General features: G+C 35.9%; 1 protein-coding gene across 2 annotated transcripts in view; it reads right to left on the bottom strand.

Annotated features, from left to right (window-relative positions):
- asxl2 (ASXL transcriptional regulator 2) overlaps positions 1–24,997 on the bottom strand; it is a 315,486-nt gene that overhangs the window by 224,977 nt on the left and 65,512 nt on the right. Inside the window, exon 1 of one of the 2 annotated variants that reach the window (XM_028796939.2) lies at positions 10,760–10,897. The exons of the other annotated variant lie outside the window; for it this stretch is intronic. The gene's annotated coding sequence lies outside the window, so the exon portion shown is untranslated. Of the gene's footprint in view, positions 1–10,759; positions 10,898–24,997 lie in introns of those variants that run through there. 2 annotated transcript variants of the gene reach the window in all.

The raw sequence follows: 24,997 nt of genomic DNA, 5'->3' as shown, positions 1-24,997 counted from the left end.
GAAAAGAACGAGAGGTTAAACTTAAGCTAAAATGTAACACATTACAACATGGTTCAAACAGAGACAAGAGTTTTATGGCCAGATATAAGGATTGTTTACATCTCTCAAACTGACACAGACAACCTGACTGCAGATCAGTATGGAAAAACTGCATGGAAAAACTAATCAGAAACTTTGCTGGACAGTTATCTTATCAAAATATCTTGACACTACATTGTTCTCCTCTCTCACTAAATGAATCATAGCCTGGAGAGGTCTATTAATTTTTTACATCTAAGATGTCTCACTTAGAAGTTTTCCAATGCTGTATCTGTCATATAAATACAGGGAATTCTAGTCTCTGTATTACATCTTGCCTGAAGATGGGGCCTGAGTTGCCTGGAAAGCTTGCATATTGTAATCTTTTTAGTTAGCCAATAAAAGGTGTCATTTTGCTTGATTGCTCATTGCATCCATAATGGCTACTATGTATGGTGAGAAATGGATAATATCTATCTTTGATGATGACTTATGAATTACTTCATTTATTCAAACCAGGTTGGAAATTTGTGTCATTAGCAGTCCATATACTATCTGTGATCCACAAGCATGTGTCAAGTGGTCCGGAAGACGATATTCCATGTATCACAGATAAATGACTTTTAAATTGCTCAGATATGTCAGTCTGTTATATTTATGTATAGCAAGCAGGTTGCTGTTCAATACCCACGCTACGCAATGAACTTAGGTCTATGAGGAATGGCTCTAAAACTACCACATGGCATACACCATCTGAATTTATTATGGACACTAACTCTAATGGTTCATTATCCTTGACATGCATGGGAGCATTGAGTAGATTTACAATGAGCCAACAGAAATGATGAATAAGGACAAAAGGAAAACAGTATGCATGCTTCTTTCACCTTTTTATATATAAGCATTTACACTCACTTCTAACAGTATTCTACAATACCATAATTCTTTTAATAAGCTATAAACTACAACGTTAGATGTTGTACTATATGCGCATTCCATGTCAAATACCCCAGCAGAGGTCCTCAAGTTAAGATCTGGAGGGTTCACAGTGGATGCAGGTGTTTCTTCCAACACAATTTCTTAATTCAAAGCTGCTCAACTAACTGGTAAATCAGCAACATGTTGTGCTGTGCACAATGCCATCTTAACATATGGGCACTGGCCGGGGCCCCCAGCAGCATAAGGGCCCATGATGCTTCCAATGCCTCTATGTATGTTTTGCTATCAAAACAGGGGCCCCAGCACATTACTTTTCCCAGGGGCCCATGATGCTGTTAAGGCAGCCCTAGATTGTGCTTCATTTTAGTTACCTTGCAAGCTAAGTTTTCCAACCCTTAATTGCTTCCTTTAGTCTTAAACAGATATATTTCAACTTGCTTCTTCTTTTCTTAACGATCTGCCAATTAATAATGAAATGCAAAATGACAAAAGAAACAGCAACTTATTAACTCAGTGGTGCTCAAGTTCAGTGCTGGGGCCCACAGTGAATACAAATGTTCATCCCAAACAACATCTTTTAATTGAACTCCTACCATTAAAAAGTGTCACATTATTTCCCAATTTCCCAGTGTTTTGAGGTCAATTCATACATTCCAAAACTGGGTTTCCCATATTCTTATTGGAATGTAGAATGTTTACATGTTACTTTGGGATGATTTTGCATCTTTTTAAAATCTGGCTGTTAGGATTTTCATTGTCATTATCACCATTTTCACAATGCTTTTCCTGGTGTTCTAATTATTTAAGCTGTTATTTACTAATTATCATGCTAGCTATAAGTAGCTGCAGGCTTTCAGTATCATTTGCCCAGCTGTCTCTTCTGCTCATCATTGGTTGTTATTATTAGATTTCAAGTAAGGGAGGAAAATCCACAGGAAAGAAGGGAAGAAAATCCGTGGGAAAAAGATGAATAAATGGGAAATTACAAAAAACTTAAGTGTTTTAAACTACAGTAAAAATATAAAGATTTCTAAATTTCTTGTATGCATGTAAATCTCACACTGAATGAAGAATAAAAAAGACCAGTCATTTTAACAATGAGATCAATTAGAAGTAATGTGAGTCACTGAAAGTGAAACTGGTTGGAATAAAAACCTGCAACCACAGTAGACCCTCAGGACTGAACAAGGGCAAACATATTTATCTCATGGTGAAGTATCTGGCTTACAAAATAAATGGACTGGCACTAATCTGCTCTAGTTCACAAATCATTTGGATGATATTCCTGGGAAAGAGAAATATACAATGTAATAATGACATTGCAGAAGCACCAGCAAGCCATAAAATGAACTCAATTATCATCAAGTATTAGCTTTTAATTCACAATTTGAATTATAACAAAAATCTGCCCCACTGCAGACCTCCAGCACCAAACCTGAAGATCCCTGCATTACAGTAACAACTTTTACTTCAGTGCTGTCCTTTCTGCTCAGCTCCCGTTTGCTTATTGTGATCACCACCTGTTTCTGATACCTCTTCAAAGTTCACCCCTCTCCAGTCCATTCATTATTGGTCCCTAGGCAGGTCTCTCTTTCAAATTCACTTTGACACCAGCCTGAAGAGCCCACCTATGGCCATTGCAATCCTTTAATTCTATATGTCTAATGACATACTCTGTGACAATGCTGTCAGGCTATCTGTTGTTATACTGTCTTCATGGCTAAGGGGTTCATATGGATCAGGGCTAAAACACAGGGCTTTGAAATGTCAATCCAGCAAGTATGGATTAGCATTATCCTGCTTTTCACAAAGATACTTTTTGTAAAATAATTGTGGAAATGTGAAGTTATGTAAACAAGTTACTGTTAGATAGTTAGTGGACGGGTACATCTTTGACTTTAGTGTATTTGTCCATGTTCTGAAACTTTTTTTTTTTTTTTACCAACGTATATAAAATACATTTTTTTTGATTGCATCAAAAGCATTGCTTGTTGCTTATGTTTTTACAGTGGAATGTATGTGCCACTTAATATGTGTTTTTTCTGCTATTGATAAAACTAGTGGCTATAGTGAGAAATTAATATGTAATATTTTGAAAAACAAATCCTATGCTTATAAAATAGTATTTGATTTCAGTCCATGGGGGCAAAAATTTCCTACCCTGAGAAGACCATTTAGCCAGTAGGTGATCTGGCTGTTGACTAGTGAAAGCATTTCTCAGATTTGTTGTGCAAGCCAACAAGTTACACTGAATTAAGAAGAAAAAAAAAAAGAGTTTTTAAATTGACACTTAACGCAAACAAGATACACAAAAGAAACATCTCATTTTTAAATGTTCACATCCTAGTCTTATCACCTCCACTTTAAAATGTAAGAACAGGCCAAGTATTTTTTTTTTAATTTATAAGAAACGATTCATTTTAGAACCACAGTTTTACGTGGCAACTTCATATATTCCATGATTGAGAAGAAACAACTTCAACTTGAAAAATACTTAAGTTATCCATTAATTTGCAATACAATGGAAAAATGTAAATAAGGTTAATGCTTTCTCAAGGCATTATATTTATACAGTAATAGGTTGCAAGATTACAGATTTGAGAGGTGAGACATTTAGATTGTAAAACAAATGAAAAGTAACCTGTGATCTTAAGAACACATGTTGCCTAAATAGCTCTTACAATGCTTCTTACACTGACAATTATTTATATTTATCTACCATCCATTCACTTCCTGAATCCATTTTGTTTGCATCAATATGAGTCAGAATTTCAGGTGCAAGTCAGTCACCAGCCCTGGATGGGAATGTGAGTCCATCACAGAACTACTCATTTGTATGCTTGCCAATCAACGTAACTTGTATATTATTAGGGTTGTGGGAGAAAATTAGAGCACTTGATGAATGCCCAGACAGACAATGGGAGAACAAATAGGCACTGTGAGGCAACAGGATTAACTAACCTCTTCAACCCTGTGCCCGCTTGTCAGTTATTTAAAAGAAAGTAAACATAAAAAAGGGTCAGTCTAAATAGAATGAACAACCTTCAGTCATTATTAACTGCTCATTTCTGGTCTTGTATTTTCATTATGACAAAACAGGATGTGGCCTGTCAAGAAAAAAATGTTCCTTCGTTTACCAGATAACAATGATGTTTTTTTTTGTTTTTTTTATTACAACTATGACTGATAAAAAAACAACATAAAAGGTTACAAGTATTTCCTGGTAGATTTTCAATGTGAATAAATAAAAGTAGCAACAGCAAAAATGTATCTTCCGATTCTCTTGCACATTACCTACTGCTTACATATGTAAGCAGCTCAATGATGGTGCTACATTTCCATGAGTTCTTAATAGATGTTTCATAATCCTATTCATGCCTTTGATCACATATCAAGCAATTTTTAATTGATGATCATTTGAAATAAAGTTGTATTTAAAAAAATGAATATACTGTATAAAAATAAGTTAGTGTTATTTATAAAATGGCATATACTCTGCTACATTTCACACAAATTTGGTTAATCATTTCTGTATAAGCATATCTTCTAATATTCTTTCTATCTTCAACATATTTTCATTATGTTTTTTTTCTAATCAATAGAAACATTTCAATGATAATGCACATCTCACTTAACATAACTAGGTGTCCCTCTAAAGATGAGTAAACTCTCTGTTAACCACTTGTCAAATTTCTCAAATGATAAAGACATGACACTATTAGATTTATAAACTCAACTATCTACAATGGGTAGATGTTTGATCTCACAAAGAACTCCTGTCTTGGCTGTTTAGAAAAAATATGTGAAACTGTACAGCTGAAATTAAGAAAATTTTAGATAGAAATTAAACTTGTAAAGAATTCCTGTATTAGGATAACATTTACTGAAAATTTTTATTTACAAAAATAATACATTTTATGTTATGTACTTAAGGCTTTACTAGTGCACAAAATGTAATGAAAATGTACTTAACTAAATATTACAGGACTATTAAAAACACCTCTTGGCTGTAAATGTTATATGGGCAACACTTTAGGTACTGCAAAAATGCATCTTTTACTCAAAAACTCTTATGTAACGACATTAAAAAGGCTTCGTTTGGTGTTCATCACACTTTCAAAGCATCAGTAAACTTGCTATTCATCTGTGCAAAGTGTTCTACAAAAATGACTTCACTTTGGAAGAGGTGGCTTATGTGAGACATGTGTTACTTGATATTGCATACTGCAATATACGGCCTGTGAATCCTGCATATTCATAGGTAATTTGACCAGCATATCAAATACCACACTGCACAGGTATGAGTAGCCACTTTACTGGTGCTTTGCAAGTGTTTTGAACACCTCAAGAAGCCGTTGTTAAGGTCTTGTTATGTAATAGTTAATGAGTGATAAATGCATTTTTGAAGTAGGTAAACTAAACTGTTACCATTATGCAGTATATTTTATTTAATGTTACCCAATGTTTTGTGGTCATTGTTTTAGCAGAAGTGAGAACGTGCAAGTCAGTATGTTTTACAAAATGAGTCGACAATTCATTCTTACTGATTTCCCACTAGTCAGTGGAAACTACATAGATAAGTATTTGTTGGCTGTATCAACAAGATTTCAAGGACATATTTAACATAATAATCATGCAGGGAAACTCTGCGTTCAGAATAAGAATAGCAGTTCCTGAATATATTAAAGTGACAAAGGGAGAACTGCAGCCAATAAGGCGAAGAGGAGAATGGAACACTTTTGCACAAACCACTGATGATTAAAAAAGGAAATATCCCATTAGAAGTGTGAGGTGGTGATGAATAATGTTTAAAAAGAACAACCAAAGAAACTTAGACTAAATGAGAAAAAAAGTTTAAGATGTGACCAGTTACAATTCAATTCTTGTTATTTCTTATTATATTTATCACTGTTAGAAATGTGTAAGTCAAAGAGCTTTAAACAGATGTATTGAGAAGTGAAACACTGTCAGACAAACTCTTGACTGAATGCATAGAGCATTATTAAATTTATGAACATGGCGGTATCCCTGTTTTGTTCTTCTTTAAAATAAAAATAAACTTTCTAGAAATTAAGGTCTATACAATAATGGTCTATGTGGTAGAGTTGACAAAAATATGCGTTTTTACTTTTTCTTTCAAGGAGTAGGTGCAGTTTATAACCAAGATCAGCAGGGTAGTGCAACGCTTAGCTTCACTGAGCCAGAGACAGGGTTGCTGTCCACATCTAGTTCTTCAGGTATCCATTCTTTTTTTTTCTTGATACTCAAGCTTTCCTCATACATCCCAAAGATGTGACTTTTAGATTTCATAGTGATTATGAAATGGCCCAATGTTTGTGTGTGTACATCCGTACGTGTCTATGTACTATGATACTACTATGCACTGTGATAAATTGGTGCTCCATCCACAGTTTCTTTCTGTCTTGAACCCTGTACTGCAGAGATAGACTCTGTGCCCTTGGGATGCAAAATCACAGGCACCTCCTCAATACAAAAGCCCATTGGCCTGGGTCAGCTCACAAAGCTGAGGGATTGTGCACCATACAGGTTGCCTCTGACCCTGGGTGAGTGGAGTAAAGCAGAGCTGAGCAGCGTGTTTGAATGGACAAAGCAGCTGGAAACAGCAGTGATGAGCATTCCGTCTCCCTTTATACCCAGGATTGATACAACATGTTTAAAATAGTCTATATAAAAGACTGTAAGTGTAATAACCCTTGAATAAGATGTGTCAAAGCACCTGAAAGTATATATCTGGTTTTCTAACCATCTCAACTTAAAACCCATTTTTATTAAGAGCTGTACCACATGTAAACTACAACTTACCGAAGTATTATTGACCAAGAGTTCTTTCCAAAAGATTGTCAGCTTATAAGACTTTAATATAATAGGTTTTGTAATCAGGATTCTTTTGATGCCTTTATCCTGGTGACTTTGTGGGGAAAATATCATTACCTTTTTGGTTAAGTCTCTAGTGAAAGAATTAAGTCATTTAGATAGAGCTCCTTCCAGAGGAATAGCAAAGGGACCAGTTAATAAGTTATTTTCTATATTCACTCTCTTCCTCATGCTTATTGATATAAGGATATAATGTGAGAAACATGGCTTAGCTCAGGACGTCTCCACTCAGACAGTAAGTGTTTTCAGCCAATATGTTTGTTATCTAATAGTCAATTGTTTAACATTATTAGTGCTAATCATTTCAACAGGAATGAGTCCAAAAGTATTTTAAGGAATCTACCGGAAGCCTGCGGAGGTTCATTATCAGGGATTCCATGACTGATAAGAATGCACTTTAAATGTGATTATGCATTTATCGCAGCATAAAGGAAAGCACTATAGCTTTGATTACTCAGAGAATAAGATACGTGACAAAACATTATGCAAATTACACCGTAATCCTCACCTAGTCCTTACTTATTTTTGAAAATGCTGCACATTTCAGGAAACTGCATAGTGTAGGGGTTTGTGTTGCTGCCTCATATCCCCAAGAGTCCAAATCCCGGTATGGATATTGTGGGCAGTTTACCCATTCTCAATACCAATTCATTTTTTTTTCCAGGTAACTCTGCAATCCTGAATTGCATGGATTAACTTGTTGGTGTTTCAACTGTAAAATTAATATAAACAATGGCATTTTGTTAAAGAAAAACAGTACAAAAACTGTGTTTCTAGAATTTCTAGATAGGGTTAGCTAACAGCATTGACAATACTTAATGAAACACTGTAACTTCATAAGAGAAGCAAAACCCAAACCTAATTTTAATCGGTTCAGAAAATCCAATAAATTTAAGAAAAGAATGTTTCTAGTAAAATGAGACGTTGATTTTAGTTGTTAAGGTTTTTACAGATGTGACATTCTCTGACTCTTCTGCAAATGGAAGATGTTTACTCTCGCAAATTCTTTTAAAGAATTCTTTTTTCAGATACATACCCACAAATGAATAATAAGAACTGAATTGTGTAATGCAGAATTGGACACAGTGAAGTGAAAGCGCATAACATCCTGACTGTCTGTGCTCTATAATCACAAATCAACCACTCTCCAGTGGAAAAGATGGGTTTCAAGAAGAAAAATAATTTGTATGGCATGCAATGATTCACAAACACAATTTTAAAGATGAAATTGAAGCAGAAAATGGTTAAACAGAACATTCAATGTAATATGGTAACAACTAAGAACAATGAAGAACCAAATTTAATGTACAAATATGTATCATGACAATCTACTACAGCATGGCAAAAGCAGACAGCTAAATATGTTCACTGGTCATTTGGACTGATTGTTCCCTTTTTTATTTACTGTTACAGTAATCCCTCGCTACTTCACGGTTCACTTTTCTCGGATTCACAACTTTGCGGATTTTATATGTAAGCATATCTAAATACATAACGCGGATTTTTCGCTGCTTTGCGGGTTTCTGCGGACAATGGGTCTTTTTACTTCCTTCCTCAGTTGGTTTGCCCAGTTGATTTCATACAAGAGATGCTATAGGAGGATGGCTGAGAAGCTACCCAATCAGAGCACGCAGTTAAGTTCCTGTGTGCTGCTGATTGGCTCAGCGACGGAGTGTTGCATTAACCAGGAAGTCTCATCTCACTCATTCATCATTAACGTGCTAATGCTTCAGGGGCAGTGTCCAAGCACCAACAGAAGATGCAAATGATTGCAGAAAAGGTAAAAGTTTTGGATATGTTGAAGGAAGGGTACAGCTACACCACTGCAAGACATTGATTCTTTTTATTTAAAAAGGAGGAAAAGCATATAAGATCTACGGCCGCAGTGTCCTTTAACCAGGGTGCAAAACGAGTTGCAAGTGGACGTGATAAGGCAGTAGTCTGGATGGAATCTGCTTTAGGAATCTTTGCAACAAGGTCGACGACGTCATGACCGCCTACAAGCTGCTACGTGTACTTCGCTATACAGTAAGTGTAAACTTATCTACCGATTTCATATTGCTTAGCAGTTGTCCCTGTTTTTAATAGAGTAAATGGTGGGTTGTAAACAATACAGGGAGGGTTTAAAGACGTCCAAATACACGTTAAATAATTAAATAAATATAGTGTCCCTACTTCGCGGAAATTCAGTTATCGCGGTCGGCCTTGGAACCTATCTCCTGCGATAAGTGAGGGATTACTGTATTGCTAAGTCATCATCTGAAATCTTAGATCATGAATATCCATCCATCCATCCATTTTCTAACCCGCTGAATCCGAACACAGGGTCACGGGGGTCTGCTGGAGCCAATCCCAGCCAACACAGGGCACAAGGCAGGAAACAATCCTGGGCAGGGTGCCAACCCACCGCAGTAGATCATGAATATCTTTGGATTAAACTTGACAGTGCAATGAATACTGCTGCTGCCTCACACCTCCAGGTTCCTCAAGTCAAATCTGCATGTGGTCGTTACCTATGTGCATTGTCTTCATGTCTGGACTGGTTATTCTCCAATTGAACTGGTCCAGTCTAACAACTTCCTTCAAAATGACACAACTTAGGCTAATTATGCAAGTGTGCCCTGCAACAACCTGGTAGTTCCAGTTGTCAAAGACAGTGTAACAAGGACGTTCTGGATATTAACTTCTACTATATGATTTCTTAAAGACATAAGTATATTGAAAGCACATATAAAATCTGCACTATAAATCTTAATTAGTCATTTTCTCTGCTGGCAATTGAGAAGAGAGAAAAATGTAAATGATCTTCAGCGTTCAAAAGTCTATCAATTAACTTGTTCAAACAAGTATAAATCCAAAAGCAAACTTTCACTGTAGCTACGGCCATGGCAGTTCTTCTCCATGTTACAAAAAACATTCTCTATGGGCATAAACAATCAGAAGACCAACTAGCTTCTACCAAAAGTAATTGTGTGCAAGAAAGAAGTTATCCATGTCCAATGCTATACAACTCATAGGGTCCAAATAGAGTTTGTAGAGAACAGAAACATCTAATCTAAAAAATCATTTTAATTAAAAAAAAATATTAGATTCATTTATTGTGGTAGACAGGTCCTAATCAGAACCACTTTTATCAACAACATCATTTTCATATCACAAAACAATTTATTGGCAACATGATGGCACAATGGGGAATTGCTGAATCTCAGATTTATCATTATGGGTATGAATCCCAAACCCGGATGTTTCATGTTTTCCCCATGCTTGCATGGTTCTTCCTCCAGGTACTTTGGAAATTCTAAATAACATAACCAGAAATTTTTTAGGAATCGTGGGAATAGACCTTGTTATGGACTGGTATGCTATACGGGGCTGTTTCTTGCCTTGTGCTCAGTATTCCCAGGGTGGGATCTGGCCCCTATGACCCTGAATTGAAATAAGTAGTTTTGAGAATGTTGTGTAGAATTAAAATACAAAATAAGAGAATGTAAGCTTGTGTTCTGTTTCCTTGTGTCTGGTGTAACTATTATCAGGAGCTATCTTTCATGAACATTGACATTTATGTATATTTAGCATCTATAATGTATACAGCTATAATCCAGCAAATTAAAGGATCAAGAAAATTAAAGCTTTTTATTAATAACAGCAAATGTGTAATTTCTAAATCAAACATTATATCACATAGTAACATACAAGAGTTTAAAGAACTATTTTAGATATAAAAACAATACTGTGAGCCAAAACACAAAGGAAAAATTTGCTTCATTACAAAAAAAACAAAGAGTCAGAGGCAGGCTCTAATCTACTAATCTCTGTATTCAGGATTTGAAAATAAAAGTCTTTCCTCCTTGCAAAACTGGGTGCATTAAAGGATTTGAAAATCGGAAGCAAAACACTGACTACTTACCCTCGTGAAGACCTTGAGACAAACGCTGCATTGAACAGATGCCTATTTCTCCCTTTTCTTTTCAGCTGGTTGAGACCTAGGCCCAGATAGTGTCTCTAAATCCACACAGGTATGTGCTTGAATACTAAGATGTTTAAAGGACTGGAAACAACTCTAGTAATGGCTGCTGTAGTTTCAGATGTAATAGTAGCTTAACTAAAGCAGTGGGAAAATGTTTTTTCACAAGCCTGGAGCAAAACAAACCGGCACTGCAGAGTTGGTGAGCACTTTGCTTTTGTTAAGCATTCAGTAGTTTGCATGCCATTGCAAAATTAGCTGGCATTACTCCAGATACTAGTTTTTGAATGTTTATGTGCAAAAAATGAAAAAGCAAAACAGCAGCACTGTACACAGGTAATGCTCTAAAGTGTATATTCATAAAAAATAGTTTCACTTACCCCAAATTCATGATAATCAACAAGATGAGACTGATGATTAAATATTATAGTAAGAGGAAGAAATTAATATTACAGTAAAACCCCAACTATTATGATTGTTGATTAGGCATCACCACAGTCAAAATATACATCAGGTTATGAGACAACACATTTTGAAGATAATGTAGTAAAACCACAGGAACCTGAAACTCAGGATGATACTGTACTAATGGAATTTCCATTCAACTACAGATTTAAATAAGTTAAGCACTTAACCGCTAGAATCTTTTTAAATCTACTGTTTAGAGAATAAAAGAGCTATTTACAATTACTTGTTTCTTTTCTTTTCAAAAATCTTCCAAAAGTTGTGCTGACTATTTTAAAGATGTATGACATGTTTCAGTGAAGTTACTGTATTACTATTCTTGTTTGAAAATATGGCTAAATTTGAAAATGCTACAAAAACTGAACAAGTACTGTAAATCAATGTTTTATAAATGGAGATCGTTTTTGGAGCCTTTATTTTCTTGTAATCATGGATACACTACATTAGACAACAAACTGCTAATAAACACTTTTTTATTGAAATAATGAAATGTAAGCAAGACAAATCAAACTTTGTCTAGTGATAAATGTTTATGGCCACACAAAACCTCTGTTAGTGACATATGATTATCCATCTTTTAACTTTAATATCTATTCATTTATGAAAAACCTATTGTCATAGTGAAAAGTAATCCATGAATTTCAGTTCTTTAACATCTGTCAAAAGGGAAGTGACCTTGCGAATAGCAGAATTGAATACTAAAGACTGAGTGAAATGCAGGATACAAAAAACTAACTCACTATTTTAAACTACAAGAGATGGCGCATATGGCCATCAAACTTTTAAATTAACTTATTTCAACAGTGTGTGTGTCATGCTTCTGTCTTTCCTTGACTTTTCCTAAATTGCTGTAGAACAAATGCCCATTGTGTTGTAAATCACAAAATCTACTCAGAAAATGTGAATAATGATATTTTTCTTTTCTTTTTTCTTTACTCAACATCCTCTGTTCCCTCTGTCCTGAGTCACACTTAGAATCAATGACATTGTTTCACTACACATGATGAAAGCAATAATAGACATATCTGAAAAACTCTTGGCACTCCGGCTATTTCAGTAGGTTAAAAAAAAAAAAACTACTATAAATTTATTTCAAATGGCATCACAATGTTTTTCAGAGAACCTGAAATACAAAATACACAGCCAGCATCAACTTGAAATGAAGAACAGTAGAACACGTGAGTAGAAAGCACAGTGCTGGAAGATGGCTCACTCGGAAGCATTTTCACAAACATGGTAGATCCCACAATGCATGCAAACGATATAATAAACAGTCAGCTTTCTTTGCTTGTGGTTCATATCATGAAGATGCTGACACACATGCTGGTACAATAATGAAGTTGGAAGGACCAATGGAATGGGGAACTTGGTCATGAATGAGGCACTGTTTTAGTCATCTGCCATCTGCCATCAAACCATTATATATGTGAATCAGTACATGCACCAGCATTTCTATAGAGCTGAAATTAGACTCACACACTGTTAGTCAAGCAAACCTGCCATGCCTGACATCATATTTTACACAGATGCTAAGGTAAATAACAAATATATGCTAAAATCTATTCCCAATTTAGAGAAAGATACCACATGATTACCAGAGAAAGACAATCTGTGACTGTGGTGATGTGTTTCATTAAACCTTTCAGAGGCAATACCAAAAATGTCACTACTAAAAATAAATTTTCACATCTCTTTTCCTGCCAAAAAGCCAAGCCTGCTCAGTATAATGAACAAAATGAGACCAGAGTTGTGACCATGCCCCCATAAAAGGCAACACAAGAAGGACGAAGCAGCAGCAAATGAGAAAGAACAGGTAGTGCCGGGTAAGGCAATGCAAATGGAACAAAAAGTACTACACATAGGGCTACTTCCATGGCAACTGAGGTACATGCCAAAAAGAAAGGCCTGTCCCACACCAAACTGTAAACAAAATGAAGCAGGAGCTTCTACCTCACTGAAAGATAGCAGAAGAGTTTGATAAAGAGAGGAGTTGCTCAAAGGTTCTAAAATGAATGACAACTGCTGATGTGAATTGTTTCATTATCCATCCACCATGCCACTTGCAATTTTACATACTTATTTTGTGAAATATGCAAGTATGTGTGTAATTTTTATAAACTATTTACATAGAAACATACTAATTTATACATCATTTATTATTTTATGTTTCCAGCTGATTGAAGTGCTGTTTTGCTTTTTTCAATTAAATCCTAAAGCAGTCTTTTTCTGCATCAGCAGCTTAACTTTATAAATCCACCCATGTTACAACATTCCTTTTGCAATTTAGATAGATAGATAGATAGATAGATAGATAGATAGATAGATAGATAGATAGATAGATAGATAGATAGATAGATAGATAGATAGATAGATAGATAGATAGATAGATAGATAGATAGATAGATAGATAGATAGATAGATACTTTCTTAATCACCAAGGGGAAATTCACATACTCCAGCAGCAGCATACTGATAAAAACAATATTAATTAAAGAGTGATAAAAACGCTGGGCAAGTTAAAAAAAAAAAAAATTTATTCACTCTTAGTAGAACAACATAGTGCCAGGGAGAAGATGCACATGGGTGTACAGTTATATGCAGAGGCTACAGAAGAATGCCACAAATTTCTACCAGCTACTGATGCAGACTGTTATGTATTAAGCATACATGCTACTTCCTGAAAGTTCTTACACCCTCCATTTATTATTTAATCGTTTCCAATTTCTTTTGTGCACAAATGATAATAACTGTTCAATCTTGAATAAATGTGTTTGTGCCATTTCTAGATAACTCTAACTAGCAAAACAAATACAACTGATAGTATGTATAGCATTATTAATATCTGTTTAAACAACTGTAGAGTGTCCTTAGAAAACGATGGCTTTCATACTTTATGTAGCTCCCTATGGAAAAAAACAAAAACTTCTCAACGTATTCCAACAGAAATTCAGGTCAAAAAACTATATGAGAGCTGATAAAAAAAGCTGGACATTTTATAGATTGAAATGTATTATTTTAAGTAACCAGAAATTAATGCAGTTGGTTTCAACAGGAAATTCCTCTACAATTTTGTTAAGGCTTGACACACATAAAACAAAAGCAAAAGAGCAGCAGCAGCTTCCTACCATAACTAACAGATAAAGAAGAATTGTAACTTGAAAAACATTTAAAGATACAATAATTTTTCAGCAAATACTTTTACAAACTTTAAAAAACAAAAATAAATTTAAAAAAAGACCTTGAATTATTTAAAGTTTTGATTAAAAATTACTATCTATGAAGTCCTTTTTTTAACTTAAGCTTACGTACATTTCAAATTCAAGTGGTTTTACGTGAGGCAGAAGAACGGTGCAAAAATGACTGCACTTCTTCTGGAGACTGGCCTGAGCAAGTCTGCATGTTCTCTCCATATCTGCAAGGATTTTCTTCCTAAAATCCCAAAGTCAAGTAGGTTGAATTGAAGGGTCAATCTAAACTGTCCCAAAATGTGAGTGAATGAGCCCTGTAATGGAGCTGCCTTCCATTCTAGATAGGTCCCTGCTTTAATGCTACTGTCACCACCTTCCAACCCTTTATTATAATAACCACATTCATACAATAAATATTTATCACCATAAAATAATTCTTTAAGGATAAAAATAACAATCCAAACAACGTTGTGATGGTACACTTGACTCGCTCTTCTGTGGAGCCCAGACACAATTTGACGTACACAGTAAAAAATTCCAGATGAAAAAAATATTAGAAACTACATATGAACACCACTCCGCTCTCACAAACTGTATCGGTCATATTTGGGAGTAGAGTACATTAAAAGACTCAAATTGGAGTCAATATGACTTGCTTTTTGTCATGTATTTCTAATATAAACTTTTCGAGAAAACAGTGAAAGGAATCACATGCAGTAAGACACTTTGCTTTACACTTTTGTAATGAAAATAACAAGAACATACGGTGTGTACAATTTAAGTACAGTATAGCAATGTAAGCCAGCTACATGCACCCTTTGAACTTCCTGAACATCCTTCAGGCTGGGTGTAATTTAGAACGTACATAACCAATACTAATGCTGAATACCTGAAGTAACCAGAGACAAATTCATGTGTGAGATTTACACTGCTGAATAAATGCAGTATGCAAAAGGTATTTAATAAGCATTTATGATATCCTATTCCATAATAACAAACCACACTCCAAATGATTAAACCAAGTACATTATAAGAATTATGCCAGTAAACAGCATCAATTATTTATATACTTTTAAATACTTGAGCTTTAAAAGGCAAAATGTGGATTTAGTTACCTGTTGTAAACACTAAAAAAAGCAAAGGCAAAAACAATCAGGATTCAATTTATTTCTGTAAAGAGCGTGTACATTATTTGATCTGATTAGATAGATCTTTTGTTGTAAACATTATGAATATGAATGCCATACAGATATTCAGCTAAACACACACCATTATCAGACTGTTGATTTAATGAACTCTTTACTAGCCTCCGGCACTCTTGTAATACTTTAGGTCAACAGATTAGGAAATCAAATTATTTCCAGCAGACTGTCAAGGGTTGATTCCCAACATGTGCTTCTGGGATTGGCATTGGCTCTTTGCAGCCCTAACCTAGATAAGTGGACTAGAAAATTGATGAATGGGTCATTTCAGCTATGTTATGTGGTACCTTTCTTATCAGGGGTAACAAAGCAACCGTGAATTCCTGCTGCCAGCTGAAACAAATCTGAGTGGTTTGCGATTATTCATGTTTTATTACCTTTACATTTATGTAAAGTTCATTGTGTGAAAGGCCTGAAGATACTTTTAAAAGAATAAGTGAATACTTTTTTCTATCCTTGATTTAAGATATAATTTTATTACTAAACCTGCAAATCCCAATCCATACTAGTAGTATATCACATTGGGTACTTAAAATGTCGTTAGAAATGAATAATGGCAAACTGTGAATATTTGTAAAGCCAACAGCAGGAATTTATCGCTGAACATATGAAGATCTGAAGGCGAATAGTACATTGTTTCTCAGCACCTTTAAACCAATCCATGACTTAAGTTAATAAATGATTATCATACTGAAAAATAACTTTGACTAAACTTTTCTTGCGAGGGAAACATGTTTTTCTAGTGGACATAACGTCACTAAGTAATACAAAGTGCCCTCTTAGCTAAACTGCAAGCAAGATTATGTGAGGAGCAAATTAAGTGGATCACTTTACTCTGTGAAAATTACACTTCTTTAAAAGTACCTGAATTGTTTTCAGGTTCTATTGGTGATTTGCCAATAAAATAAACAAACAACTTGCAAATCAATTTGACAATAAAATATGCAGGCATTGTTTCAAAAACAGGACTGATAACAAAACAATCTGCACAGCATTCCTTGCACAGAAGAAGTCAGTTGGAAAATCTATGTGAATATCAGTGCAGCCTGGAAGCAATGTCCACTTCTGCATGTGTAATCTCACTTTATCTATAGGCTTAGAGGGTGATTATTGTTACATGTACAGAGTACACTAAAATTCCCTTGCCACAATTACTAAGTACAACAATTAGACTACACCTTCCTATTTGTAAAGCAGGGGTTCTTGAAAGTCTGGTCCATGTCTTCTTTCTTATTAAAACCTTCTTGTTGATAAGACAATATTAAATGGGTCTAAGGCACTCACCACAGAGTACATCGTCTGACTTTATTCCAAGTGATAACATGTTTTACTTCTGCACTACTCCTTCCCACAGTGATCCTGGATGGCTGTAATGATTGCTTCCTCTCTTTTACTCTTTCAAAGTTTCTTCAAACTCACCATCTCTCTCCCTGCTGACTTAACTCTTTCACTACATGGGGTTCCTATTTAAAATCCACCTTGACAGCCAAACCCTGGAACCCGAAATCTCTTAATTCAATGTGAACGCTGAAGCGTGCTGCTTCCGGTGTATTATTTTGATATGTCTGTGCACCATAACATCATCTTTAAGACTTCATCAAGGATTATTAAGATTTGGCACTCTGAAACCTAAAACCAGTAAGGTCTGAATGTTATTCTTATAATGCTACCTGCCTTCTAGATGAGCTGGGTTAAGCACCTGGTAGGCAAGAGTTTTAAAAATGACAGTATATGCCCCCCAGACCAGAGAAAAGAATCCAGACACCTGTGGGCAAAACCAACAAAAAGGAGCCAGCATAGTTGTTTTATAGTGTAGCAGTACAAGAATTAGATTGCAACACAGAAATAGACAGAGGCGTAGTGCAAGTTTGACAGTTATGGTTGTGTTCATTTTTTGTTGTCTTTCTTAGGGCACCTTCCAAAGGTGTAACAGCGGGAATAGCACAGACACTTAAATTAAGGAGGTACATTTGAATATTCAGCCTTGTTCAGGCCTACAAACTCACTATTTGAGTAAGTGTGCCAACTCTTCTTCTTTGCACCTTAGGTTGTTACAGTATTTTTCACATGAGTACTTGTAGAAAAAAGTAATAACTGTAATGCAGAATTTTCAGTAACAAGTGGCTACTGGCCATAGGTGGTCCTCTGTATCTTTGACTTTGACAGAATGGTCCTCAGTCCGAAACCCTTTGAGGACCACTTTTGTAAAGTGCTTTGAATGGTGTTTGTTATAGAAGGTACTGAATAAAGCAAAGCTTATTTGTTTGACTAGGGACACAAAATTGGTGCAGTGTGAATAAATGTGCTCTATAATGCTGGGACACTACATCTAGAACTGGTTTGTGACTGATGCCACTGGATGCTATACTGGTAATAAGAGGGGTAATAAGATAAATGAATGAAAATAAGTGTGTGTGTGTGTGCGTGCGTGTGCGTGTGTGTGTGTGTGTGTGTGTGTGTGTGCGCGCGTGCGTGTGTGTGTGTGTGTGAAATGCAGTTTATTTTGAATTGCAATCAGCCTATAATTTTACAAGTAATGAGGTAAAACCCACCAATCCGACACTGGTGAAACAGGTCAATGTAGGAAACTGGCACAATATGTATATTTTGAAGCACTGTTTCTGTTTTTGCTGAACTGAAGACACTGAAAGCCATTCAACACCAAACATTCAAAGCCAGGGTGCATCTCTCATATTTATTACAGAAAAAACAAGTTAAATGTAACTTTGCAGAAGTATTACCTTAAAATACTGAATGCTTTTTGTTTTATTATGGATTCTGTTTATGTTTCATGTGCTGTGCAAGAAAGCAATCCAATTAAATCTGAATTTGTGAGATAGCATGTCACATTTAAATAGAAGTATCAGAATGCTCTGGGCTTGCAGCAATTTTACTCCAGTGTTTTGTTTGCTAGTTCCATGAATAATTTCTAGATCACTCTTAACCTCCTGAACTCTTTCTGAGCTGATTAATGCTGCCTGATTTAAGTGGCTAAACGTGTCCCTAATGTCCAATTGAAAAGGCTATCCAGATTTTATAATTGTGCATCAAGAAGAAAAGACAAGTTTTGTATGCTGACAGCTTCATGAAGGTTAACTTTATCCCTTCACAGATGGGATATAATGTTCTGATATTTTATTTTTATGTTGCTTAACAATAAAGAAATTTGAGAAAATGCAAAGATGTAGTTACAATTAAATTAAACAAACTGCACTAGAGAATAATGTAAATTCTAGAGGGATATTTAATTAATATCTGAAAGAAGTATTTTTCATAGGCACTGCCTACAAGATGGTGGCACAGTGGTGCAGTGCTTAGCTCTCCATTAACTATGCATGTCCACCCATTTTCTGCATGGGTACTCCAGTTTTTTTCTCACATCTTAAAACACATGTGATATGCTATCTAATGGCTAACTTGGGTAAACCTAGACAATGGCCATTAAACCAGTGATGGTGATGATGATGATGAGGTGTTCTGCTCTGTGATCACACTAAATTAACCAAATCCATGTGTGTGTTAAATTATAATCTGGACAGGCACCATGTCCAGGATTGGTTCCTTTCTTGTGCACAATGAAGTAAGGTCAGAATTAAGCTCCCGCTAACACCAGACTACATTAAGAAGGTTGAAAAAATAAGTGAATATTTACTGCCTAAAAAATGCAACTGCTTTGACTTTTGTTCTTGTGCATTTAAGATGCATTCAAACTACCAACAAATATTACAACACTAATCCAAAAATAATACATCTGTAATCACTAATTATATAACTTTAGAGTTGCAGAAAATGATTATAGAACAGATGGGACAAAAGACTATACATAGCTTTAAAGGTTAATCCTGAATTTCAGCTTTGTTCTAAATGAAGATCATTTAAATGATGATGACACCAAAAAGCAATTTTGTTAAACAAAAAAAGCAATGAAGTCCTATGTTTTAAATGTCAAAGTCCATTCAGTTATATAAAACTTTTTTTTCCTTTCTAGGGTCATGAGCCTCTCGGGCTGTTATGCATACACACATGTCTTGCTTAAAATTGCCATGCATTTCAGATGTGGGTAAATATAGGAGCTACCTAAAAAAGTGGACTCAATTTTTGGCTTATTATAATAAATATGAAAGTCTGTTAAAAAATAATGTTCACAAGTTTTTCATAACTGTGTTCTAAAGTAACAAAAAAAATAATACAGGTAACTAGTTATTTTAAAGAACAGCTAAATAAGCAGGCTGGGAAATGGATGGATGGATGTATTCCCTAGCGTTTATAATTACATTCATGCAAAAGCTATTTTTTCATTGATTCCTACCCAGCTAAAGGTCTCAGGGACCAATGTCTATCCTGGGATCAACAAGTGCAAGGAAAGCAGCATCTATGGATGGATTACCAGTTCGTTGCAAGGGTACACATACAGTACTGTGTAAAAGTTTTAGGCAGGTGTGAAAAAATGCTGTAAACAAAGAATGCTTTCAAATATGGAAGTGTTAATCATTTATTTTCATCAATCAACAAAATGCAGTGAATGAACAAAAGAGAAATCTAAATCAAATCAATATTTGGTGTGACCACCCTTTGCCTTCAAAATAGCATCAATTCTTCTAGGTACACTTGCACACAGTTTTTGAAGGAACTCGGCTGGAATGTTGTTCCAAACATCTTGGAGAACTAACCACAGATCTTCTGTGGATGTAGGCTTCCTCACATCCTTCTGTTTCTTCATGTAATCCCAGACACACTCGATGTTGAGATCAGGGCTCTGTGGGGGCCATACCATCACTTCCAGGACTTCTGGTTCTTCTTTACGCTGAAGATAGTTCTTAATGTCTTTGGCTGTATGTTTGGGGTCGTTGTCCTGATGCAGAATAAATTTGGGGCCAATCATACGCCTCCCTGATGGTACTGCATGATGGATAAGTATCTGCCTGTATTTCTCAGCATTGAGAACACCATTAATCCTGACCAAATTTCCAACTCCATTTGCAGAAATGCAGCCCCAAACGTTCACGGAACCTCCACCATGCTTCACTGTTGCCTGCAGATGCTCATTATTGTACCGCTCTCCAGCCCTTCGACGAACAAACTGCCTTCTGCTACAGCCAAATATTTCAAATTTTGACTCATCAGTCCAGAGCACCTGCTGCCATTTTTCTGCACCCCAGTTCCTATATTTTCATTCATACTTGAGTCGCTTGGCCTTGTTTCCACGTCGGAGGTATGGCTTTTTGGCTGCAACTCTTCCATGAAGACCACTTCTGGCCAGACTTCTCCGGACAGTAGATGGGTGTACCTGGGTCCCACTGGTTTCTGCCAGTTCTGAGCTGATGGCACTGCTGGACATCTTCCGATTTCGAAGGGTAATAAGCTTGATGTGTCTTTCATCTGCTGCACTAAGTTTCCTTGGCCGACCACTGCGTCTACGATCCTGAACATTGCCCGTTTCTTTGTGCTTCTTCAAAAGAGCTTGAAAAGCACATCTTGAAACCCCAGTCTCCTTTGAAATCTTTGTCTGGGAGAGACCTTGCTGATGCAGTATAACTACCTTGCGTCTTGTTGCTGTGCTCAATCTTGCCATGACATGAAACTGTCTTCCACAACCTCACCTTGGTAGCAGAGGTTGGCTGTTCCTCACCCAGTTTTAAGCCTCCTACACAGCTGTTTCGGTTTCAGTTAATGACTGTGTTTCAGCCTACGTGTGACATTCATGATCATTAGCACCTGTTTGGTATAATTGGTTGATCATACACCTGAGTATAATCCTACAAAATCCCTGACTTTGTGCAAGTGTACCTATAAGAAATGATGCTGGTTTGAAGGCAAAAGGTAGTAACACCAAATATTGATCTGATTTAGATTTTTCTTTTGTTCGCTCACTTTGCATTTTGTAAATTGATAACAATAAACAATTATTTATATTTCTGAAAGCATTCTTTTTTTACAGCATTTTTTCACACCTGCCTAAAACTTTTGCACAGTACTGTACATGCAGTGATCACATTTAGAACTGAGCAAACTATTCCTTTATATGACTACTCCTTGTTTCTATTGTGGGATTACACTAGAGCATTTTGTATAACACTGCGGTGGGTTGGCACCCTGCCCAGGATTGGTTCCTGCCTTGTGCCCTGTGTTGGCTGGGATTGGCTCCAGCAGACCCCCGTGACCCTGTGTTCGGATTCAGCGGGTTGGAAAATGGATGGATGGATGGATTTTGTATAACAAAGTACACGAATGTTGCAGTCTACATTTATCAGCCACAACATTAAAATCACCCGCCTAATATTGTGTAGGTTCCCCTCTTGTCACCAAAATAGCTCTGAGCTGTCGAAGCATGGACCCCACAAGACTTCTGGAGGTGCCCTGTGGGATCTGGCACCAAGACATTAGCAGAATATCCTTTAAGTCCTGTAAGTTATGAGGTGGGGCTTCCTTGGATCAGTTTTTTCAGTACATCCCACAGATACTTGATCAAACTGAGTTATAGGGAATTTGAAGGCCAAATCAACACCTTGAACTCTTTGTCATGTTCCTCAAACCACTCCTAAACAATTTCTGCAGTGTGGCAAGGCACAATATTCTGCAAAAAGGGGCAACTGCCATCAGGGAATACCTTTGCCAAGAAAGGATGTACATGGTGCGTAAAAATATTTAGGTAGGTGGTATGTGTCAAAGTAACATCCATGTAAATGCTAGGACCTAAGGTTTCCCAGCAGAACATTGCCCAGAGCATCACACTGCCTCTGTTGGCTTGCCTTCCTCCCACAGTGCATTCTGCTGCCATCTCTTCCTCAGGTAAATAATGTATATGCACCCAGCCATCCACATGATGTAAAAGAAAATGTGATTCATCAGAACAGGCCACCTTCTTCCATTGCTCCATGGTCAGTTCTGATGCTCACATGCCCATTGTAGGTGCTTTTAGCTATGGGCGAGGGGCCAAAATGGGCACACTCTGACCTTTCTGTGGCAACGCAGGCCAGTACACAGCAAACCGTGATGCACTATGTGTTCTGACACCTTATATGTATATGCTATGTACTTCACAGGCCAGTTTATTGCTTCTCATTGTTCAGGCTCCTTGCACCCAAGAAGACAGCATGAAAAATCTTTTTCTTTTATTCAGCCTCCAGCTTCTATAGTCATAGTGTCAAGCATATTCTTCATGTGTTTATAAATTGTATCATTTGTTAACCAGCTTTATAATAATTTTTATTATTTTTATTACTTTTCCTATGATTTTCAGAGCTACTTTGTAACTGAAGAGTTCATTTTAGTTAAAAATCCTGTTCAATAGAAAGCTTAATAATAATCTGCAAAAATTAGTAATATGGTACATCAAAAACTAACAAAGTATCTTTGGGTTAAAATGAAAGGCACATTTCATAAACACAACCTAAAAATTATGGTCTCTATGGAGGAAGTTCCCTATATTGTATTGTGCTTCCCAATTAGGTAGCTGTTTACTTTTTAATTTTGTTTTAAAAAAATATATATATATATTAGAAGGATGACACTCCAAAAATAGCTCATGCGTGACATTTAGAGTTTGCATTCAGGTATGCTCAACTGTCAGGATCTAAATACCAATTGTATGTAATTTGTTTATTGTTTCCAGATGTTCTTCATGTTTGTAATTCAATGGTGCAGAACAGGCTTTTCTCTCAGCAGTAAACAAGAGGAACAATTAAAGCTTTTTTTTGTTACTAATTATAACCATATGATGATAAACAGACGCAAAAATAGTTTAGAGCACTGTAAAAAATAAACAAAAAATCGTTATTTCATCAATCCATCCTGATCTGGCTCAAAAAAAGCCAGTCTACCCTGGCAAGGCTGAGTACATGTCATGAACCAGCATCGAAAAAGGGCACCAGTCCATCATAGGGCTCATTCATGGACACACCTGTACTGAGCCAATATTACAGTCGCCAGTCAATCTAAATTGCAGGTCTTTAGGATTAAAGAGGAATTCCATTGTAGCTGGATAAACACACGTTCAGACACAGCAGAACATGCAAAATCCACAAAAACTGTGATCCAGCTAACATACTGTACAATCTGAATCCATTAATGCAAAAATAACAGTACTGTTATTGGGAGATTTTGGCCAAGGCCTTGCTGGATATACAGTATGTAGGAAGGTATGCATTCCTTTGTTTTACAAGGGTCAAAATTCAAATTAGACAAGTTTTATAATGGCAATCTATATAAAGTTGAAATTGATATTAGATTCTAACTTGTGTATATACACAGCTACATTTTTCTGTAAACATTTTGTTTTAATTAGTTGTTTTTCTTCTCTTCTTATGAGTTTAATCCATTTCATTTGAATTACATATCCAACAAGGTTTCAGCACAGAAAATATGATGTACTGTATAGGTACGGTTGTTGGGGTAAATTTATAAAGTGCTCATGCACTAAAGTGGATTTGCACAGTACAATTTATTAATTTTCTTAAATTAACTATGCACATCTACTATTACAAAATTGTGAGTTTTCACACAAAACCAAGGTTGTTTTTGTATTCTTTATCAAGAACCATAATTGTACCTTCTGACATGTTGCCACTTTTGTCCACAGCTTGCCAATGAGACAAGCTCTAAATGCACTGAGTATAGTTAAACCTAATAACGCTATTTTATTTTATGCTGAAGTGTCAATTTCATGTAGACGTTCCAAACTAAAAACAATGTAAAACCTCCTTCCTTTTTATAGATAATCACAAATCTAATTGCAAAGCATTACAATGGGATGGGAGAAGAGTCCACTTCACACAGAATGTACCCAAATCTGATGCGTGTTGTTCCATACTTATATGGATTTTACTGTGTATTTAATGTCCCCTCTACCTTTCACATTTAAAAAAAATATATAAATTAAGCTGGGTGACAAGTATGAATTGTAAATATGTGCGTGTGCATGTGTGCGTATGTGTGAGTGAAAACAATGACATCCTACTCACAGTTAGCTTTAAACTTGTATCTACAGTATTGGAAAATGACAATATAGTGAATACACACAAACATACATTGACTATGCTCATAATGTTTCTAAAAGTGTGTACAGATACCAAAGGGACTAAAGATCATGTACATACTACATTAGACTAGGCTACAAAAACTTGCATTACATGTCATGTATTAATGCTGTATATAAAGTTTTGTCATTAATTTAGAAACTAGCAGCATATCTCAGGCTGAACCCTAGCTTCTGCTTGCTGCTGCTGGAATGGGCTCCGACCCCAGTGACCCTGAGCTGAATTTTTGGGGTTTGATAATAGATGGATAGCTAAACAATATAGACTGAAAACTACCATTGATTTAAGGGA

The sequence above is a fragment of the Erpetoichthys calabaricus genome, chromosome 3, assembly GCF_900747795.2.
Source record: "Erpetoichthys calabaricus chromosome 3, fErpCal1.3, whole genome shotgun sequence".
Lineage (NCBI taxonomy): Eukaryota > Metazoa > Chordata > Cladistia > Polypteriformes > Polypteridae > Erpetoichthys > Erpetoichthys calabaricus.
The sequence above is the reverse complement of the archived record's forward strand: the minus strand, read 5'-3'. Positions and strand labels throughout refer to the sequence as shown.